The sequence below is a fragment of the Equus quagga genome, chromosome 8 (genome assembly GCF_021613505.1).
Source record: "Equus quagga isolate Etosha38 chromosome 8, UCLA_HA_Equagga_1.0, whole genome shotgun sequence".
NCBI lineage: Eukaryota > Metazoa > Chordata > Mammalia > Perissodactyla > Equidae > Equus > Equus quagga.
This window is the reverse complement of record NC_060274.1, coordinates 127,605,265-127,629,495: the sequence shown is the minus strand read 5'-3', so window position 1 is coordinate 127,629,495 and position 24,231 is coordinate 127,605,265.

The window sequence follows — 24,231 nt, the reverse complement described above, 5'->3', positions numbered from 1 at the left end:
TCAAATGTTATCAAAAGAAGGTTTATGGCAACTTACACTCCTGCCCTCAGTGGAGGAGAATATCAGTATCTTCGCACGTGTAACAACAGACAGTACTTACTTTACACTTATACTTTATTTCCTAATTATATTTATTTGAAAAAACTCTAGGAAAGTAAAAAAGGAAGCCAGCCATACTCCCGCCATCCGGAGATCTCTACCATTAACATCTGCAGCACAGCCGGTCCCCAACTTAGGATGGTTCAACTTATGGTATTTTGATTTTGCGATGGTGCAAAAGTGATATGCATTCGGTAGAAACCATACTTTGAATTTTGAATTTTGCTCATTTCCTGGGCTAGTGATATGCGATATGATCCTCCCTCGTGATGGTGGGCAGGGCAGCAGCCGCAGCCCCCGGTCAGCCCCTCTATCACAAGGATAAACACCCGATGCACTTACAACCGTTCTGCACCCACACAACCATTTTGTTTTCACTTTCAGTGCAGAATTCAATAAATCACATGAGTCATTCAGCACTTTATTACAAAATAGGCTTTGTGTGAGATGATTTTGCTCAACAGCAGGCTAATGGAAGTGTTCTGGGCAGGTTTAAGGTAAGCTGTGCTAAGCTAGGATGCTCGGGAGGTTAGGTGTATGAGATGCATTTTTGACTTACCATATTTTCAACCTATGATGGGTTTATCAGGATGTAACCCCATTGTAAGTCAAGGAAGATCACTGTGTTAGAATATTCTAGACTATTCTCTATACACCCATTCACATTGTTTTTTTGTTTTAAGATTTTATTTTTCCTTTTTTTCCCCAAAGCCCCCTGGTGCATAGTTGTATATTTTTAGCTGTGGGTCCTTCTAGTTGTGGCATGTGGGATGCCACCTCAGCATGGCCTGATGAGCGGTGTCATGTCTGCACCCAGGATCCGAACCCGAGAGACCCTGGGCCACCGAAGCGGCGCACTTGAACTTAACCACTCGGCCCCGGGGCCAGCCCCGACTTTGTTTTTGGTATAGTGTTTTGCCTCTTTGTTTCGGGTTTTTCCTTACTGTACATACTATCTTGTACTTGTTTTGTTTACTTAACACTGTGCCGTGGACACCTTTCGACATCAATGTATACTGATTTTTCAAAGCTTTGTACACCATAGTTTGCTTACACCGCCCCTATTTATGGACATTGAGATTATTTATATTTTTTTCTAAATCCTTATACATATAGCTTTATAGGAGTCCAACTCTTTCCTTTAGATAAATCAAAAGATATTGCTTGGTGAAGGATATTTATTTTTTTGAGTTTTTGGTACGTTAATACGTACCACTGAAGATTGTAGAAAAAAGCAGAGACAATGTAAAGGTTGGGCATTGGCAGTATCATTTGATCTGATAACTCAAGTTCTGGACTTTTAACCTGTGTGAACTAATGAATTTACATCTGGCAGAATTTGTAATTTGTAATTTCAAACTCTTCCTAAACTAAAGAGAGAGGCACTTGACCAATACCTATATCAGTATTTCAGTAACATAAGGTTCAGATTTCAGCCGCAATGGGAACTGCAAAATGGTATGATTCATGTGAGTGCCAACAAATCATTCAAAATTTAGGAAGTGCACATCTGTTTTAAGCAGATATATCTAAATTAAGAATATGGGTTACTATTTAGAGTATTCTCACCCTGATGTATTATATTACATTGCATTTGAACTCTTAAATCGACATGAATTAACCTATACATCTTTAAATATTTGCAAAATTATATTTTATATGAGCCTGTAATAAATGACCATATTACAATTCAGAAGCTGAAAAGTGTAGTGAGAGTTGCCATGGGAACCTTAATGTGATATTCCCTTGCTTTCATTTAAATTTCATTTTTAATATTGCATTAACATTTTTGCATTTAATGGATAGATATTTGAATTAATATTGAAGTGTTCTCTCCAATATAAATAAAATATAAGAAATGAAAATGTGATTTTTCTTCCAGTGGACAAATGAACATATAATCCTAGATCTTGTAGAAATAACAGCACTTGAGTTTTAAATTATTGGATCCCATTCATTTATTTTGAAGTTTCCTAAAGGATCCCATTTAAAAGATTAAGGAATATTTATGGATAGTCACATAATTCATGTCTTTAACATTTCAAATGTGATCCAGAATTTTCAGAAGGCTATTTGGAGGCAATTTACTTCATGGTGCCTTAGTTTCTCCTTCTGCTTTTTTCTGACTAGATGACGTCTGAGGCCTCTCCTGCCGCTGTAAGTCCATATTACTGTGCTAGTCATTTATAGGGTGATGCACTCAATCTTCCTTAAAACAAGATACTAACCATATTGCCAAATACAGGTTTGTCTATTTAAGTTCATTGTATAAAAATCTAACTTTTGCCAGAGATATAGGGTATTTTTTATGACAAAGGGTTCTTGACTTTACAAGGTATTCACACATAAGATTATATGTGAATAGTGTGTTTAAAATTGAAATAAATGTATAAAATTTGTGGACAACAAAACCTGTGATTGGAAGGACGCTTAGGTGTCAGGAGCCTTAGATTCTTTCTGATGCTCTACAGTCAACTAGGACTGTTGTGTAAGCAAATCATTTAATCTCTGATGTATAAAACAGAAGACAGAAGCAGGATCCCTGGGCTTCTTTTCTACTCAGATACTCCCTAAACGAAATTTGGAAAGTTATGTATCGCCTTACATCTTTTGAATTGACATTCAGAACTTTAATTCATAAGTTTAGATAGTGGCTAAAGGTTTGATTTCTGATATATTAACATTTTAAAACATTGGTTAAGTATATCCAGTGAAATCTACGTATGATAGCAATTTGATGCCCACTACCCATTTCTTAAAATGCAAAAGTAAAGCTGTATTAATCATGTATGATTCCACCTGTGGGGCTGAGTAGAGTAGTCCAACTCACAGAGACGGAAAGTAGCAGGGTGGTGGCCAGGGGCTGGCGGGAGGCGGAGAGGGGAATTGTTTTACGGGTACAGAGTTTCAGTTTTACAAGACGAAAAGTTCTGGAGATCGGTTGCATAGCAGTGTGAATGTACTTAGCGTTACTGAACAGTACACCTAAAAAACGTTAAGATGGGGGGTTGGTCCAGCCCCGTGGCCTGGTGGTTAAGTTCGGCACGCTCCACTTTGGCGGCCCAGGTTCAGTTCCTGGGTGTGGACCTACACCATTCATCGATGACCACGCTGTGGCAGCATCCCACACACAAAATAGACGAAGACTGGCACAGATGTTAGCTCAGGGTGAATCTTCTCAAGCAAAAAGAGGAAGACTGGCACAGATGTTAGCTCAGGGCAGGTATTCCTCAGCAAAAGAGAAAAAAAGGTTAAGATGGTAAATTTTATGTTATGCATATTTTACCACAATTTTTAAAAAATTAAAAATAGATTTTAAAAGGTAAAGCTTGTATTTAATAGTCAAAATTTTTACGTTATTACTAGTTTCCTGAATTTGTGTTTCCCTTCTCTTCCCCTACAGAATTTTAATCTAATATAGTATACTTTTTATATTTGAAAGTCCTTTTACTGACTTTGTTGGCTTCCCCAGTAACTGCCTAGACAGGCCAGGTAACACAACCTGGAAATTTAGAGGTCTCATGCCCTTGAGCTGGCTTTGACTAATGAAAGTTCAGGAAAGGAAGGGAACCAGCATATAAGTTATTTTCTCTTCCTCCCCCTGAAGGGTCTGCTCCTACATGTAGTCCTTTATTGAACGCACTGAAGACATCATGTGAGGCCAAGCCGAAGCTGTTAGCATGCCCCCCCCCCCCCCCCACCCCGTGCATGCTCTCCCGACGTCCCTTCTTCCCTCTCCCCTCACCGGTAAACTATCGGCATGCCATCTTTGCTTCACGTTCTCTTGCTGCGGAGCATGGGCTAAGACGGTGCTTGTACTGATGTTTTTCTGTATAACTATGATTAATTCTTTACACTAAATTCCTAGAAGTGTTATTGTTATTTAAAATAAGACCACTTTTTCAATTTGCAAATAATTGTGTGTTTGATATTCTGATTTTAAAGTAATATTTGTTTGTTGCAGACATTTTACAGAATAAAGAAAATTGAAAGTTATATTAACTCTATTGGTATATATCCTTTCAGATTTTCTTAAGCATTATAATAGTTTAAAAAATTATGTCACTAGTTGATTCCAGAGTTCCTCATAAGGAAAAAGAAAAATGTATTGGCTTAGAATTAAATCAATGTTAAATATGGGAGATGAGACCTAAAAGGCATAATCTGGAAAGAAACAGGAAAACAAAGACCCTTTTTTTCCTCTGTTTTTAGAATCAAAACTGGGATCATACTGACTGACAGACTTTTGTAACTTTTTTTTTTTTGAGGAAGATTAGCTCTGAGCTAACATCTGTCGCCAATCCTCCTCTTTTTTTGCTGAGGAAGACTGGCCCTGAGCTAACATCTGTGCCCATCTTCCTCTACTTTATATGTGGGATGCCTGCCACACCATGGCTTGACAACCAGTGCATAAGTCTGTACCTGGGATCCAAACCAGTGAACCCTGGGCCACCAAAGTGGAGCATGCAAACTTAACTGCTGCACCATCAGGCCAGCCCCCATAACATATTTTTTTGTCACTTAATATTTTGGGGTTTTTTTCACACCATTAAACTTTATGTGATTACAACTTTGTGTGTGCGTGTGAGGAAGATTGGCCCTGAGCTAATATCTGTGCCAATCTTCCTCCGTTTAATGTAGGATGCCTCCACAGCATGGCTTGATGAGTGGTGCTAGGTCCATGCCCGGGATCTGAAGCTGTGAACCCCAGGCAGCCAAAGTGGAGCATGTGAACTTAACCACTATGCCACCACTCTGGCCTCTGACTATGATTTTTAATGCCACATGATATTCATGGATCCATAATTTACCCAACCACTTCTCAATTGTTGAATATTTCTTTCCTTTTTCCTTTTAAAAATTGTTTTGAGTGTTTTGATGACATTCACATAGATAGAATCTTTGCACTACTGTCTAATTATTTTCATAGGATAAATTCTTCACAAAGGAAATGAATTTCTAAAGGAAAAATTGTACAGTTTAAATTCCTGGCAACTGTGTATGAGAGCATTAGTTTCTTTATGCACTTGCTAACCATGAGAAATTATCCCTCTCTTTGATCTTTGTCAGCCTGCTCTGTGCAAAGTGGATCTCATTTTACTTTGCATTTCTTTGGTTATTAGCAAGATCAAATACAATTTTGGATGTTCATTGGCCATTTCTATTTCTTTTGTGAATTTTCCACAATGTGGGTCTATTTCTCTTAATATTTTTATCTCAATTTGTCACTTGTCTTTGTTTATAGTATCACATATATTTTTCTACATAATTGCAGCCATTCTGAGAAAAAATGTAACAACTTTTCACTTATTCACAGTCATTCCTTTTAGAGAATTCTCTAGTCAAATGAATATTGAATCCTTCAAGGCCCAACTCAAGTGCTCCTTTCTCCAGGAAGCCTTCCCTGACTTCCTCTGACTCACGTCTGAGTCACGCATTCTTTCCTCCGTGTTCCCACATGTACAGAGCTTCATTCAGACTTTCTTATGTTAACTGTGTTGTCAAAGACATCGCCCCTCTTTAAGTTTTTGAAAGCAGGAACAATACCTTATTCCTGTTAGTACAACTCAGGGCCCAGTAAGGTATCCTGCACATAGTAGATATTCAATCCAAGGAGTTGAACTGATTTGTTAGTTTTTTAAATACCAATGCTTTTATATTTTCAAATATTTTTCAGAGCAGTATTTTTTCTTCTTCTTCTTCTTCTCCCCAAAGCCCCCCAGTACATAGTTGTATATTTAGTTATAGGTCCTTCTAGTTGTGGCACGTGGGACACCACCTCAACGTGGCTTGACGAGCAGTGCCCAACCAGTGAAACCCTGGGCCGGCAGGGCAGAGCACGTGAACTTAACCACTCGGCACGGGGCCCGCCCCAAGAGCAGCATTTTTGAATGAAATATTTGCATACTTTCTTGAGCAGTTCACTGAAGAACAACTTAGGATTTTTGATAACTTACACTTATGTAAAGATGATTTATAGGACTTCACTATAAGACACTGGCGCCTTCAGAGGTTCGTAATGCTGTACCCTATTACTAAGTGTTTATTCCTGGGCGCTGATGGATTATGTGTTCCTCTCTAATGGCATCTCTCTGCTGCCGGACAACTATGCCCAGCATTGTCCAGATGAGCCAATCTGTTAGAATTAAATTGAAACTTAGACTGAAAAACCTTTAAACTTATATGTAGGTTGGCTCCCACCTGGGTTCCTGGTCACTGAGGTCGCCATGCAGATAACCTCTGTGCTCATTACTATTCACTGGAACATGTTTTGTGCCCTGCTTCTCTGAGTCTTGTCATTACATAAATCAAATCGTGTTTCCTCAGACTGTACGGAATGCACACCTGCTCTAACAGTGTTCTTTATAATTGGTACAATGTCACCTGCATTATGAAGATCTACATCCTCTTCTAGCCTCTTCTGAGTGTCAGGAAAATTATTCCAAACTTGGAATAGACACCAGAGATTCCTGGGTGCTCTTCCAGGGTGCTGCCGGGCTTGCACCTTTGCTGGACCATCTATTGACTGGGTGGCGTGATGGCTTTGTAGGAACAGAGATTAACTTGAAGATCCTTGTCCGGCTGGAGATGTAAATAGTTTCTGTCCAGTGGGAAACCCAGAGTTGTGGTTTGTGGCCCTGTTTTAACTAGTTTTATATCTTACCTGTAATCTTATCCTAACATTCCTTTATTAAATTATTATAAATACCAGCTCCTCAAATTCCCATTTGAGCCCCGTCTTTACCATTTCCCTCATTAGCTAATGAATTGAATAAAATCTTTGACCATGTGTTCTTTTTATATTTGTATGAGATCATGTTTGTAACCTTCCGAAAATTATTCTTTGGCATAATGTTAGAGACCACTTATTTTTACTTTAGCCTCTGAGTAGATTAGGTTGATTGGTAAAGAAAAAAATATTCTACTACTAATAAAAATAAGCCAAGTGGTAATGAAATCCAGCCTTCTTTTTTTCCTCCTTCTTTCACTGTTGAGTACTTTCTCTGCTTGTAACCTAGAAAAGATGGGCTAGAGAGCTTTGCCAGGATCATTCTTTTAGTTAATCCATCTGGCAGCAACATTTATTAAGCCCCTTGTGTGAAGAGTATGGCCCTGGAGGCCACAGTGAACACACAATGGAAAGGGGGATGTTGCTGCATAGTTTCATGTGATTGTTTTCAACTAGAATTCTGCTGGGCCGAAGCAGGAGGGAAAATCCACAAGGATAATGAAATAAAGCTAATACATTAGCATTTTGCCAGATACATAGACAAAGCTCCATGCAGCATTAGCTGGGTTATCATCCCAAAATGATCCTTTTCTTTACTGGATGGTTAATACCCTAGTAAGACTAATACATTTGGACCTTAGGATCAGATCTCTGACATGAGAGAATCCCAAGAAAATGTTTCTTTTGGGAAAAGCACAGTGAGAACTACGGCTGAGGGAGAATATTTCACTCAGGACAACTATTCATTCTATCATTTTGTTAAACTTAGATTGAGCTCTAATGCCCAGCTCCAATCCCACATGCTCTGCGCAGCTTCCCTCATCATCCAAGGCCAAGGGGAGCTCCTGCACACCTGTTTGCATCCCTCCTTTGAAACTTCTATGCTATCTTGACTATTATTTTTGTGTGTGTCTACTTTTTCTCCTGGACCAGACTGTAAATTCCTGGAGAACAAGTTTGTGTCCTATGCTTTTATATCGTTCATGGTGTTTGTTACATTGTAGCCACTCAAAAATCAATGGCCGTTGGTTGGTTCATTGGAGAGATTTCTCGTGACCAATATAGACAGAAAGGGCACTATAGCCTGACTTTTTTAAAGACAATCAAATTCATTGGCAAATGATACAGTTATCCCTCTGGATGATCCTGAAGTGAGAGCACAGTCTTCTGTGCGGCATTTTCTCAGCTAAAAACCCATTATTGTTGTTTCCTTTGGATAGCACTATGCGTAAAGTTCTAGTTGTATTTCTTTAGCAGAGAGCTTCTGAAACTACTCTTGAATTTTCAATATAGTATCTAAATTTGATTCATCTAATGAAGAGCAATATGAGCACAGGGAAAGAACGAATCGAATTCCGTATAATTACATGCATTTTACATTTGGTTGAGTGAAACGTTTATTGAGGCAACATGCCTATTTCTCATGGCAGCTTGCTGGAGCCTGAAAAGGTCTCCCACATCAGAGTATTGGGGTAGAGTCTACCAGGATGATATCAGAATTAGTTCCTATTGTAAAGACAGCCTGTCTCCCCGTCACAAAAATTAAGGTTTTGTATAAGGGCTATATATCCTCCATAACACATGTCTTGGGACCTTGCTCACAGGAGCTTATGAAATATTCCTTGACTGAGCCGTTAGGTAAGCTGAGTACTAACACAGGGACAGCATCTGGGACCACGTTACCCCATGTGATCATGAACCCTCTCCCAAGTGCTTCCTCAGTCCAGGAACACTTTAGGGTGACTCTGTTGTAAAAGTCCTGAATAAGGCAAGATCATTATGGCATAAAAGGATAAAACTCTTGATGTTTTCACCAGTGCTTCTCAAACTTTAATGCATATACAAATTCCCAGGGCATTTTGTCAAAATGCGGGTTTTGCTTCCGTGTCTGGGGGCGGCCTGCAGTTCTGTGTCTGACGAGCTCCCAGGTGGTGCCGCTGGTGCTGGTCTGGGTTTGCAGTCGAATCGTCACTGCCTCAGAGCATCTGAGACTTTCAGACGTCCCGGAGCTGCCCTACGATCTCCCCTCTTCCTGGAACTCTTTTTCTCTTTCTCTTCTTTGTGTTCTAGCCCATAGGGCCATTGTGCCTTCTCCCTACCAGGTGTCCCTGTTATGTCACCCACGCAAAATAGGACTCAGCCCCCTTCCTCTCCAATAGTAAGACACGTGTGATGGAAAAATGGGGCAAGACTAGGAAGTGAAGTATCCGATGCTCCCCAGACAGGAACTCATTGCATTTGAGATCATGCACATGAAACAATGCTGGATCTTTCCCATCACAGGCAAGGCTTTACCTAAACCCATGGCGGAGTCTGACCGCAGCTGTCGGGCTGGAAGACCCAGCTGAAGCTGCGTCCCACAGGGTGGCTGCGTCCATTTGGAAGGTTGGAATTCTCAGAGGATGGCAACCAGAGGACTGTTTGTATGCTGATTTTCACTTGGAAAAGAACTCCCAACCACACTACAAAACATACAAATGGAGAAACTCCTTCATGCTTTTTAAAATTCTGGCTCCAAATATAAATTTCAAATATGTTTTAATGTGAGATAATGAAGAAAAACAAAAAGAATGAAAGAACAACACTAAATAGCCTTCCGCTAAGTAAGTACTTTCTAGCACAGATCCCGGGTTAATTTTAGGCCTCTGATGAGCGCCCCTGGTTACCTAAGACTGAGAAAGCTTTGTGAGGAGTTTGCACTGTGATCTTTATTTTGTCTTTATTAAGGAAAAAAATAAAAAGCTAAGAGCACTCCTGCACTGACATAAGGAACAACGCATCTGAATAAGAACTGGGAATCTCCCCGAGAAAATTCTCCTCAGCTGGCCTCATACTTCTTTGCTTTCCACAAGTCCTGAGGAACAGCCTCAGGTGATACTGCCATACTGAATGAGTACCCAGAGAATATGAGTAGGCAGAATGAAAGCCTTCTACGTTACCACTTCAGAACACAGTGGCAGTCTAGGAAAGAGAACTTGGACTTGGACTAAAGTAGGCTTGATGCGGACTTGCCACAGGTGGCAGACACGTCACACACCGTCAATGTCTTTACTTCTAGGTCTTAACAAGGCTGGGAGTGAGCATGGTTGTGCCTGTGGGCGCAGCAAATTCCGTGCCCCCTTCATCTCACCTGCCTCTTACAACCGCAACCACTCACATCCTTTTCTCCCTTTCAAACATTCATTGTCCAAGCTAAAGCTTCTCCTGGTTACCACTTTCCCTCGAGTTACCACTAAGCGTGGTGAAGGAAGAGGTATGACATAAAGGTGTAGGAGATACTTTAGACGCATTTTTTATAGTCCCTCCCAACCCGCCCAGCAACCTTCTGCCAACAGTATCCTCTTTTAATAGTGACAATCTGACATCCAGAGATTAAGTAATTTACCCAAGAACAATAACTAATAAGTTGAGTTAAATCAAACATAGATCTGTTTAAGTGTGAGCCCTACCAGAAGAATGTGGCTGTCCACTTCTGACAGGATACAAACCCCTGGGCTAGATAGAAACATTTTTTCCCGACACGGTGCCTGTGTTGGCCCTCGCCAAGATGCTGTTCTGAGTCCTGTCACTGAGACGCTTTCCAGAAGCACACACTCAAAGACGTCACGTTCATATTCCTGCTGGTGTCAGCGCAAGGCTTCAGGGCGAGCGGATTCTGTTCCCATGGCCCCTCTCAGCCTCACCTCGCACCTGTTCCTCGAGTGAGGGGGACGCAAATTCCGTTTACCTCGAGGCTTTTGAAGGGCTCCATAAAGCGACGTCTGTTGGAGAGCAGAGCTCCCCAAAGTCCAGCTCTGAGTATGATGTCCGCTGTCTCTCCTAATTTGTCTCCTGCAGTTTGAGCAAATATATTTTTTAGAAGAGATTAATCTAATTATCCAGCTATATTAATCTATTCGTCCATCTATTTACTTTCTATCTATCTGTACTGAAAATAATAGTCTCATACACTGAATTATTCAGATCACATTTAGGTTTTTGCATTTAATTTAGGCCAATTTTATGAGACATTAAAAAAAGTGACTAGGATGTTTAGAGGTTCAGAAACTTCCTCATTTAAAGAAATATTAAAAGTTAATTACTTTTAAAAGAAAAGAGAAGGGCCAGTGCCGATAGCCTAATGGTTAAGTTTGCTGCACTCCACTTCAGTGGCCCAGGTTCACTTCCTGGCACAGACCTACACCACTTGTCAGTGGCCATGCTGTGGTGGTGGCTCACGCACAAAAAAGAGGAATATTGGCAATAGATGTTAGCTCAAGGTGAATCTTCCTCAGCAAAAAAAAGAAAAGAGTAGAGGGAGATTAGATGCCTGGTCTCAAATATTTGAAGGACTGTTTAATAAAAGAATCAGTTTATATGCTTTCAAAACTGTTACCAATTGCAGACATATTACAGGTCAAAATGAACTTCTATTAATTTAAGCTGCCCAGCATCAAACCAGTTGCCTGTGTAGGAAGTCATGAATTATTTGTCATCAAGGAGAGATTAAAGGACTATGATTCAAGCATGTTTATGTATGTCATTAATTGAGAGGTTGACCTTACTGACGTCAGAGGTCCCTTCCAAATCATAAGATACAATTTGTCCTAAATAGAACATGAGGTTTAAAAATAAATCTAATCTGAGGCCGCCCCATGGCTGAGTGGTTAAGTTTGTGCACTCCGCTTAGGCGGCCCAGGGTTTCGCTGGTTTAGATCCTGGCCGTGGACATGGCACTGCTCATCAAGCCATGCTGAGGCGGCGTGCCACATAGCATAACCAGAAGGACCTACAACTAGAATATACAACTATGTACTGGGGGGCTTTGGGGAAAAGAAGAAAAAAAAAAAGATTGGCAACAGATGTTAGCTCAGGTGCCAATCTTAAAAACACACACACACACACAATAAATAAATCTAATCCATTGTGTTTTCTGGAATAGTGGCATGAGGAGCTCTGCAAACCCTCACCCTAGTGAAACAACTATAGCTGATAGAAATTACTTTGAAAAAACCAACTCTAGGGGCCGACCCCGTGGCTGAGTGGTTAGGTTCGTGTGCTGCACTTAGGCAGCCCAGGGTTTTGCTGGTTCGGATCCTGGGTGTGGACATGGCAACACTCCTCAAGCCACGCTGAGGCGGCGTTCCACATGCCACAACCAGAAGGACGCACAACTAGAATATACAACTATGTACCACGGTGCTTTGGGGAGAAAAAGGAAAAGGAAAATCTTTTTAAAAAACCCAACTCTTTAAAGTCTCTGAAAATGTGTTAAGGGCATACAGTAAATGAAGAAACATTGATTTAAGAAAATCTACATCTCGTAAGAGAATAGGGAGAATCTGTGTCATTTGAGGCACAACCTGCTGGCCTCCCCCTCTCTCCTCCCCAGCCCAGCTCAGTATGATGAAGCTCCACCCTGGGCAGATCCAGGCAAGAACATAGGGCTCTCTCCCTGGGTCCCAGCTGTGGGCTGTGGTATCTTCCCAGGAAGGACAAGCCACCAGCATCTCTCATTTTCTCCCAAATGCATGGTGAAGAATTTTGATTCCTGGCAAAAGCAGCTGAGAGATCTGGGTCTTTCTTCCTCCACTGAGTCCCCTCTCATCCGGTGGAAGCTCTACCCCCAGGTACAACAGCCCAAGAACACTGGGGCCCCAACAGCCCTTCCCTAGCTCATTCATAGTGCAGAGGATTCACGCCAGGAGAGAAAAGCCACGAAGGTCAGAGGCATGGCCCCCTCCCAGCACCCTGTTTATAAAGCAGGGGTGTCACTCCAAGAGAAGTAGGCACTGTCACTCTAAGAAAACTTCCAAAGCAGTGGCAGAGAAGCTATAAAAAGAGAGAGGGATCTGACTTTATTTGGAACAGAACGTGAGGAAGTCCAAGGCTAAGGGCACTCCCCAGAATAATGCGGCTTTTGGGGGTAAGCACTTAAAAGGAGGCTCGTGGATTCGGCAGGGAAGCAAGCCGAATTGAAAACCAGGCAGAAGTTCACCAGAGGGAACCAGGGAACGAGACAGCTGAAAAGAGCCCTTCTGGGGTCAGAACAAAATCCAAAGACCAGCCTCAAAGACTACTCCTGCAAAGGGGCCTGAATTTAATTGGATTACATTCTGGCAAAATGTACACCCCAAGGCATTACTGAAAACAATAGAGCAATTTGCAAGCAATTATTGAAGACTAGCAGGTAGGTGTGATACCAAAATGGGCAGACAGCTTAACAGAGATATCAGAAAGAGAGGCAACTGCATATGCCTAAGGCTTTGCCCCCTGATGAGCATCTTCAGAGGCTGCGCATAGGGAAGGAAAATAGATTTTAGTAAAATAGTCCAGCCAAGTTATGAAAAAAATAAGCAGATAGCTGTGGCAGACATCCCACATATAAAGTAGAGGAAGATGGGCACAGATGTTAGCTCAGGGCCAGTCTTCCTCTGCAAAAAGAGGAGGATTGGCAGCAGATGTTAGCTCAGGGCTAATCTTCCTCAAAAAACAAAACAAAACAAAACAAAACAGTTCTACCAAACATTTAAAGAATTAATACCAGTCCTTCTCAACTTATCCAAAAAATAGAAGAGGAGAGAACACTTCCATATTCATTTTATGAGACCAGCATTGCCTGATAACAAAACCAGACAAAGACATTACAAGAAAAGAAATTACAGGCCAAAATCCCTGATGAACACAGACGAAAAATCTTCAACAAAATATCAGCATACCAAATTCAACAACACATTAAAAGGATCATACACCATGATCTAGTGGGACTTATTTCAGGAATGCAAGGATGGTTCAACATGCCCAAATCAATCAGTGTGATACACCACATTAACAAATTGAAGGATAAAAATCACATGATCATCTCAGTAGATGCAGATAAAGCTTTTGATAAAATTCACCATCAACTCATGATAAAAACTCTCAACAGAGTGGGTACAGAAGGAACACACATCAATGTAATAAAGGCCATTTATGACAAGCCCACAGCTAACATCAGACTCAACTGTGAAAAGCTGAAAACATTTCTTCTAAGATCAGAAACGAGAGCGGATGCCCAGTCTTAACGCTTTTATTCAACATAGTACTAGAAGTCCTAGCCAAAGCAATTAGACAAGGAAAAGAAATAAAAGGCATCCAATTGGAAAGGAAGAAGCAGAACTGTCACTATTTGCAGAAGACATGGTATTATATAGAGAAGACCCTAAAGATTCCACCGAAAAGCTGTTAGAACTAATAAACAAATCCAGTGAAGTTTCAGGATACAAAATCAATATGCAAAAACCTGTTGCATTTCTATACACTAACTATCAGAAGGAGAAATTAAGAAAAAAAAATCCCATTTATAAGTGCATCAAAAAAAATAAAATATGTAGGAATAAATTTAACCAGGGAGGTAAAAGACTTGTACACTGAAAACTATAAGACATTAATGAAAGAAATTGAAGAAGACAAATAAATGGAAAAATAGTTCATGCTCATGGATTAGAAGAATTAATATTGTTAAAATACCCATACTACCAAAAACAGTCTGCAGAGTCAGTGCAATCCCAATCAAAATTCCAATGGCATTTTTCACAAAAACAGAACACATAATCCTAAAATTCGTATGGAACCCCAAAAGACCACAAATAGCCAAAGCAATCTTTAGAAAGAAGAACAACACTGGAGGCATCACACGCCCCGATTTCAAACTATATTACAAAGCTATAGTAATCAAAACAGTCTGATTTTATTGGCATAAAAGCATACACATAGATTAATGGAACAGAATACAAAGCCCAGAAATAAACCCACACATATATGGTCAATTTAATTTATGACAAAAAGGCAAAGAATGTACCATGGGGAAAGGAGAGTCTCTTCAATGACTCGTGTCGGGCAAACTGGACAGCCACATGCAAAAGAATGAAACTGACCCACTCTCTTACACCATACACAAAAATTAACTCAAAATGGATTAAAGACTTGAACATAAGACCTGAACCATAAAACTCTTAGGGTAAGCAGTAAGCTCCTTGACAGCATTGTCCTCAACAGGTCTTGACATTGATTTTCTGCATATGACACCAAAAGCTAAGGCAACAGACGTGAAAATAAACAAGTAGGACTACATCAAACTAAAAAGCTTCTGCACAGCCAAGGAAACTATCAACAAAATAAAAAGGCAACCTACTGAATGGGGGAAAAATTTGCAAATCATGAATCTGGTAAGGGATGGATATGCAAAATATATAAAGAACTCATACAACTCAATAGCAAAAAAACCAAACAATCCAATTAAAAAATGGGCAGAAGAACTGAACAGACATTTTTCCAAAGAAGACATACAGATGGCCAACAGGTACATAAAAAGATGCTCAACATCACTCATCATCAGGGAAATGCAAGTGAAAGCCACCATGAGATAGCACCTCACACCTGTCAGAATGGCTATTATTAAAAAGAGCAGCAATAACAAGAGTTGGCAAGGATGTGGAGAAAAGGGAACACTTGTGCACTGTTGGTGGGAATGTAAATTGGTGAAGCCACTATGGAAAACTATGGAGAAGCATGGAGGTTCCTCAAAAAATTAAAAATAGAACTATGATCCAGCAATTCAATTTCTGGGTATTTATGGGAAGAAAACAAAAACACTAACTAGAAAAGATATGGGCACCCTCATCTTCATTGCAGCATTATTCACAATAGCCAAGATGTGGAAAGAAACTAAGTGTCCATCAATGAATGAAAGGATAAAGAAAATGCGGTATGTAAAAGTACCATGGAAAATGGAATATTATTCAGCCATAAAAAAGAATGAAACCTTGCCATTTGCAACAACATGGATGCACCTTGAGGGCATTATGCTAAGTGAAATAAGTCAAACAGAGAGAGACAAATACCACATGATCTCACTTACATGTGGAATCTCAAAAAAAAAAAACCCCAAGCTCGTAGATGCTGAGAACAGATTGGTGGTTGCCAGAAGCAGGGCTGGCGGTGGGTGGGTGAAATGAGTGAAGCGGGTCAAAGGCACAAACTTCCAGTTATAAAACAATAAGTCCTGGGGATGCAATGTGCAGCCTGCTGAATGTAGTTAATGATGCTGTATTACATATTTGAAAGTTACGAAGAGAGTAGATTTTAAAAGTTCTCATCATAAGAAGAAAATATTTTTCTAACTATATATTGTAACCAACGTTAACTAGACTTATGGTGGTGGTCATTTCACAACGCATACAAATAGTGAATCATTATGTCGTACACCCGAGACTAATATAATGTTATATGTCAATTATACCTCAATTTAAAAAAATAATACGTAGCTACCCGAACATGATAGAAGTTTATTTATCATTCAATTGAATCCAAAGCAAGTTTTTTTGTAAAGGAAAAAAGAAAGAGAAAAAGAAGAAAAGAAAAGAAACTATGAGAAGATCTGAGGAACTGAAAAATAAGCCAATCAGAAGAGAGGCTAGAGTAAAACGGACCTTGAAGAATTAGCTTAGTCCCACCCATAACACAGCACTGGAGTGAAGACCCACGACTCCAGCAGCTGCTAGAGTTGCCTGGGATTCGGAAAGGCCTTCCGACTGCAGCTATCCTAACAGCCAGCTCCGTGGAGGCTTCTAGTCCTCTGAGGCCCGGCTGTTCCGTGTTTCCTAGGTGCTGGGGTACACACAGCCCTCCCAGAGAAGGTTCCTACTCATGTGAGGCCCACTAAATACCTACAATAACACAAAATAATATTTCCTTCAGTCTCCGCCCAAGAAATCAGCACTCAGTAAAAACACTGGATGTCAACAGTTTACTTTGATGCAAAGAGGAGAACTGAGTATTAGTTTGATTTTTCACAAATTTTAGCTTGTCCATCAAGCAATATTACCTTCCAGCTCCTTCATCCTGAGCAATTTCTTACTTTCCCAACATGTCAAACTTTTGGAATTAACACTACAAATAAACAATCAAATTTTTTTTTTTAAGATTTTATTTTTTTTCCTTTTTCTCCCCAAAGCCCCCCAGTACATAGTTGTATATTCTTAGTTGTGGGTCCTTCTAGTTGTGGCATGTGGGACGCCGCCTCAGCATGGTCTGATGAGCAGGGCCATGTCCGCGCCCAGGATTCGAACCAACGAAACACTGGGCCGCCTGCAGCGGAGCACGTGAACTTAACCACTCGGCCACGGGGCCAGCCCTATAAACAATCAAATTTTTTAAAGTAGACATATAGAACAATGGGATATAATTGCGAATCCAGAAATAAACCTTCACCTTTTCGGTCAAATGAATTTTGACAGGGTGCCAAGATAATTCAATGGAGAAAGAATAGTCTTTCAGCAAATGGTGCTGAGATCACTGGACTGCCACATGCAAGAGAATGAAGTTGGATGCCTTCCTCACACCAATACCAAAAATAACTTATAATGGATCAGAGATCTAAATGTAAGAACTAAGACTCCAAGACTCTTAGAAGAAAACATACCTGTAATTACCCTCATGACCTTGGATTAGGCAATAGTTTTTTGAATATGACACCAGAAGCACAAGTAACAAAATAAAAGAATAGATAAGTTGAACTTCATTAAAATTAAGACTTTATGCTTCAACAGACACCCTCAAGAAAATGAAAAGACAACCTACCAAGTAGGAGAAATATTTGCAAGTAATATACCTAAGGGACTTGTATCTAGAATATATAAAGAACACTTAAAACTCAATAATAAAAAGATAAATAACCCAATTAAAAAATAGGCAAAGGACCTGAATAGACATTTCTCCAAAGAAGGTATAAAAATGGCTAATAGTCCCATGAAAAGATGCTCAATGTCATTAGCCATCAGGGAACTGCAAATCAAAACCACAATGAGATGGCACTTCACGTCCTGTCGAAAAATAGAAACATTAATCACAAGTGTTGTGGAAGATGTGGAGAAATTGAAACCCTCATACATTGCTGGTGGCAATGTAAAATGATGCAGCTGCCGTGGAAAACAATTTGGCAGTTCCTCAGAAGGTTAAATATAGAGTGACCATAGGACTCAACAATTCGACTCCTAAGTGTATACCCCAAGGGAAATAAAAAGATGTGTCCACGCAAAAACTTGCACACAGATGTTCACAGCAGCAGAATTCCTAATAGCCAATAAATGGAAACAATCCAAATGGCCATCAGCTGACGAAGGGATGAAGAAAATGTGCTCTGTCATGTAATGTGTATTTTTAGACAGTGAAGCAGAGGGAACTACTGATACGTGGCCCAACCTGCATGAACCTTGAAAACATTCAGCTAAGTGAAAGAAGCAAGTCACAAGAGTCCACATATCGTATGATTTCATTTACATGAAATGTCCAGAATGGGAAAATCTATAAGGATAGAAAATAGACTCAGGATTGACCAGAGGTGGGAGCTTGGGGGAAGCGGGGAGTGACTGCTTAATGGGTATGGAATTTCTTTTGGGGTTGGTAAAAATGTTGTAAAATTGATCCTGGTGATGCTTGCACCCCTCTCTGAATACAATAAAACTCATTGAATTGTATACTTTAAATGAGTAAATGCTATTTCTATAAAGTTGTTAAAAAATAAAATGAATATACTGTGTGAGAATGTTTAAACAGAAGGGAAAGTAGCACCTAATTTTTTAACACTATTCTGCTTTACTCGAATGTGAAAGATGAGTGTTTTGCCAGGATTTCAGACTTTTAATCTTGAAGTTGCCTTTCCTAGGACAGAGTCAAACCCTCTTTGTATTCATCTGAGAGCCGGCAGCACCTTCCCCGAGTCCTCTCCTTGGCTCCTTTAGTCCACTTCTTTTAATCTTTTGTTTCCCATTAACTCTGAGTCCATTGCTATCACTCAACCTCGTATGGTGGGCTGAATGTTTGTAAGCCTCGAGTCCTATTCACTGTGCAACTAAACCATGGCTTCAAGGACAATATTGGGATTCTTAGATAGAATGACAAGAGTTCAAATAAGGACAATAGAATCAGAGAGAAATTATAAGTAGGCAGCGAGCCCTGTTCTACTAAGCAAGGCAGGTACTCCTAAGAATGAGAGCAATTTAAATATCAGCTGTGTTTCAGAGGTCGTCACTTTAAACTAGAGCGCCAGAGCTCCTGAAATGAGGACTTCCTTTAAAAGTTACATACAAATAGAATGTGAAAGTTTAAGATCAAGACTTTTTAGCATCTGGATTTTTATTTTAAAGTTCTTCCTTATTAACTGCATAAAACTTAAGCATATGATCAAATACATAGAGTTTGGGATTCTAGTTACTAAATGGTAAATTTGTCCTGCAGTTTTGAGGTAGCAAAGTCTCTAACACCTGATACCTTGGTTGACGCCTTTGTCAAGGCGTCCTCACACCCAGACTTCCAGGCAGCTCAACTACTCCTGGATTACAGGACGTTTACGTGGTTGAAAAGAAAAGGGATGAGAAAGTAGAGGGTAGAAATCAAAAGCATCCAACTGAGAAAAAGAACAAATGGGGAGTGAAAGGAAAGGAAAGGAAGCAAAGAGGGGCCACTTTAGGAAAAAAACAGCCAGGTCAGAAGAGTAGTAAAGGCTCAGCGTTGGATTGGAAACTGAGAGAATCAGACGCGAGGACCAGCTGTGCTTTTAATACATTGTGTAATCTTGGGCAAAGCACTTTCCTTCCCGTCTCTGATTCCTGCTTCACTGGCCAACGTGGTTAGTTGTCTTCTTTTGGGTCAAATGACTAAGTATGAGTTCTGAGCACAGGACAACGAGATTTGTTTTCCTTTGTAGTTTATAAACTAGTCTCCTTACTCTATAATCAGGCTATTTTATGAAAACACTCTGAAAAAAAAATAGTATTTAAAAAAAGTAAATCTGGGGCTGGCCCCATGGCCAAGTGGTTAAGTTCGTGCGCTCTGCTGCAGTGGCCCAGGGTTTCACCGGTTCGGATCCTGGGCATGGACTTAGCACTGCTCATCAGGCCATGCTGAGGCGGTGTCCCACATGCCACAGCTAGAAGGACCCACAACTAAGATACACAACTATGTACTGGGGGGTTTTAGGGAGAAGAAGGAAAAAATAAATAAATAAATAAATAGAATCTTTAAAAATAAATAAATAAATTTGCCCGTCACCAACAACTTCTATGCTCTTGATGGCTTCGAGCCCAGTCACTGAAATATATCTGTCTCTTTCAGGTCCCCGCATGCATGACCTCATCCCAATTCAGCAACACAAAATAATATATGAATTCACTCCCACCCAACAGTCCTCTAAACAAATAGTGTTTCGATAACCGGTAACCTTAGAGATGTAACCGCACAGCGTAATCCAGATCATTCCAGCTGCAGTCTTTTCTGTTCGCCTTCTGCTGCACTTATCCTAAAAGAAAAGCCTCCAGGAAGTTTAAAGATTTCTCTATAATGCGGTGATGGCATCTGAAATAGTCGTATCAACTGAATAGCCATACTGTAACACTTGGGGAAAATCTGAATCTTAGAGTGTTTTAAGAGAAATGCAGGTTTATCCTTTCCTATATACACAGAGACTTTCCTGAGTTGCTGCTGCCTGACTTTCTTTAATAAATAGATTGTTCTTGTGATGAACCTGATTTTAAAGCAAATGAATACCCTTAAGTGCTTTAAAAAGTTGCTCTAGATTATATTTGGGATAAATAAATTAACACATCATAGAGCTTTTCTTACTTCACAATAGTTTCACTTTAATACTTTTCAGACTTCTTGTACTTTCAGTGCAAGAGGGACAAGAATGTCCCTGTGCACAAACTTGCAAAATAATGGTTCTCCCCTTATCTGATTTCCAGAAACTCTTAAAAAGATGCATGTTATTTCTGGGAAACAAACTCACAGCTTGGAATTTAATCTAGTCTTTACGTCTAATCTATGAAGGAACTTTCAGTTCCCGGACACCTGGTAAACAAGGCCTCTTTATGTGACTTGTGTCCTACTTGGGAAACTTACCTAAAGTGAGCTCACAAATGTATTTTCTCAAATAATACAATCCACATTTCGTTACAATATGTTTGAATTTCAAAATAGGTTAAAACTCAAAACTCCGTGTGTATGTGAGCGTGTGGTTCATTTTTGACAAAAAAAATCAATTAAAATTTGGTGGTCGTGGTGGTGTTAAAAATCCTATCTTGTTCTCAGAAGCAGTTTATATAGTCCTTCTGTCATCTCCTTTTTTTGAACTTGCATAGACCGTAGGATCCCTTGACGGCAAGTCCCAGATCTTACACCTCTTTGTATTCTCAGAACCAGCATACAGTTGGTTGAAATAGTTCCCATGAACACTGCCATCTTCTCTGGCACCCGGTCACAAATTTCAAACTGGCAAGGGTCTGAAGTAAGTTTTTTCAGCAGCTGCCAATGTGAACGAGTCTCCCTAATACAGAAGAACCGCCTGCACTCGAAGGCCCAGCCACAGCCCACACCTGGACCAAGCGTCCGAGGCGCCCAGGCATGTGCCCTCTGCACACTCCCCCGACACATTGCTTGGATCCCCAAGGAACGGTTGTCGTCATGCCATTCTTGGTAGAAACAGGCTTCTTTCAGTTATAGACCAAAACAGGGGGTAAAGAAGACTCTCTTTTGGGGTCAAAGGGAAACCACGAGAGTCCTTCTCAGCGTAACTGTCCAGTAACGCGGGCACGGGGAGCGCGTTCGGAGCACGCAGTCAATACGGGGCGTCTCCACGGACGTGCACGCTCGCCAGAAGGCAGGGTGTCCCTGCCCAGCCTTTCCCTAATGGATTTCCATTTCTATCGATCGGGACTTACATGCTGGCTAGCAATTAGTCCTCATCAGGCGGCAGGAGTTTCCTAAGGGGCCTGCCAGCCGGCCTAATTGCTGGCAGCTGTGGGGCTGCTCAGCTGCCAGGGACAGGCGTTAACCCCCGGTGTCCCAGGCTCCACGAAGATCTCTGACCTCGCAAAATTCCTCCGTGTGTGCGGTATGCGCTGGAGTAGATGGCGTGTCTTCATTTTGGAAAAGTCTGCTGAGACACTTGGGTTACTTTATCTCCAAAGATGCTCTGAGATAGAGTGACCTGCAGAGCCCTGCGCCGAAGCAGGAAGGACTTCATAGAGGAGAAACTGAAGCAGGATTTTACAAAAAGGTTCTGCTATGGAAATTCTGAAAGACTCACACAAGTAGGAGAATAGTATAATAAGCCCCAAAGATCCATCATCTAATTTTTTACATTCTGCCCTTCTTTTTAGTCTATCCCCTGCCTCCGTTTTTTTTTTTTTTTTCCTTTTCAATAGAGCATTTTAAAGCAACACTTATGAAATGTTTTAGTGTCTGCTTCTAATATAAAGATATTTTTAGGGGCCAGCCCCGTGGCCAAGTGGTTAAGTTCACGCGCTCCGCTGTGGCAGCCCAGGGTTTTTCTGGTTCGGATCCTCGGCATGGACGTGGCACTGCTCGTCAAGCCATGCTGAGGCGGCATCCCACATGCCACAACTGGAAGGACCCACAACTGAAAATATACAACTACGTACCGGGGAGCTTTGGGAGAAAAAGGAAAAAAAAAATCTAAAGACATTTTAAAAAATATAACCACAAGGACCCACAACTAAAAATACACAACTATGTACCGGAGGGCCTTGGGAGAAAAAGGAAAAAAAAAAACTAAAGATATTTTTAAAAATATCACCACAACACTATTAATATACCCAACAAAATAAGTAATATTTCCTTTTTTTTTTTTTTGAGGAAGATTGGCCCTGAACTAACTACTGCCAATCCTCCTCTTTTTGCTGAGGAAGCCTGGGCCTGAGCTAACATCCGTGCCCATCTTCCTCTACTTTCTATGTGGGACGCCTACCACAGCATGGCATGCCAAGAAGTGCCATGTCTGCACCTGGGATCTAAACCACTGAACCCCGGGCCGCCCAAGCGGAACATGCGCACTTAACTCCTGCACCGCTGGGCCGGCCCTGTAATACTTCCTTAATATCACCCAATATCTAGGCACATTCGCATTTCCACAATGCCTCAAAAATGTCTTTTTTGTTTGTTTGAATCAGGATCTAATCAAGGTCGCACGCTTGTATTTAGCTGTAAGTGAGTAAGTAGGTGGGCATTTGTTCTATAGAATTTCACATCCCACATTTGGCAGATTATATCCTTGTGGTGTTCTTTCATGTGTTCCTCTCCCATATTTTCTGTAAGATCTAAACGCTTCATGAGAATTAGATTTGAGTTTTTTTCAAGAAAACTTTATAGGTGGTGCTGTGAGCTTTCTTATTTATTTATTTTTTTGGTGAGGAAGTTTCGCTCTGAGCTAACATCTATTGCCAATCTTCCTCTTTTTTTGCTTGAGGAAGATTAGCCCTGAGCTAACATCTGTACCAATCTTCTACTTTGTATGTGGGATGCTGCCACAGCATGGCTGGTGAGTGGTGTAGGTCCGTGCTCGGGATCCAAACCCATGAACCCTGGCCCCTGAAGCAGAGTGGTGGAACTTTAACCACTCAGCCTCGGGGCCAGCCCCCTGTGAGCTATCTTTTGCTTCTTACTCAGGAGGCACAAAATGTCTAACTGTCTGATTTCGGTGATGTTAAAATTGATCAGTGAGTTCAAATACTGTCAACTTGATCCACCCGTTGTAAAGGTCCGTGTTAACATCTCACCTGACGCCCTCGGCAGACACTGATGATGGTTGCCTAGAATGATGATTTCACTAGGGGTTACTGAATGGTGGTGCTCTAATGTTTTCACTCCTTTGGCAAATATTAGCCATGATTCTTCTGTAGAGAATTTGCCCCCCAAGGTTAGAAAGGCAGGATAAAGACTTGACTCTTGCCCTTTATTTATCAGATTAATGAGTTGACTCCCTAAGCCACCTCATAATGAAATTGTGAAAAAAATGTTTGAGTATCGTTATGAACTCATGGATTTTGTATGTTTGATGTGTTTTAATTCCTTGCAGTCCTACTTTTTTAATGCTAAAATTATCCCAGGTTTAATCAGCAGTGCCTTTTCAAATTTGTTCTGTGCACTTTCAACTTGTCTCTGTTAGTCTTTGAAACTTCTCTGCTCCATGCTGGAATAACAGTTTTCGAAGAAGCCCTGGCTTCTTTTAGAAGAACTGGGCATTATGGGTATTCTTTGCTAACAGATCGTCATTGCTTCTAGTCCAACACATTATGTTTAAAGAGACAAAAGAAACCTGTATTAAATTCAGATTTGTATCAGCATCCTAGTGATGTAAATACATCTGCACTCATCTTAAACTTCCTCCTTTCTGGCCCCAAGGAGCAAGTGTCCCAAATATGCTTTTGATCTCTCCAGTTCCAGAACGAGCTCTGTCAGTGGCCCCCTCCACACCCCCTCTATCGGTGACCCTCTGTCAATGGCCACCATTGCTTTGCTGTCCCCTATCTTGTCTCTCAAAGTAGACTGCAAGCTTTTTGAGAGCAGGAATAGTTTCTGCTTATTTTGAA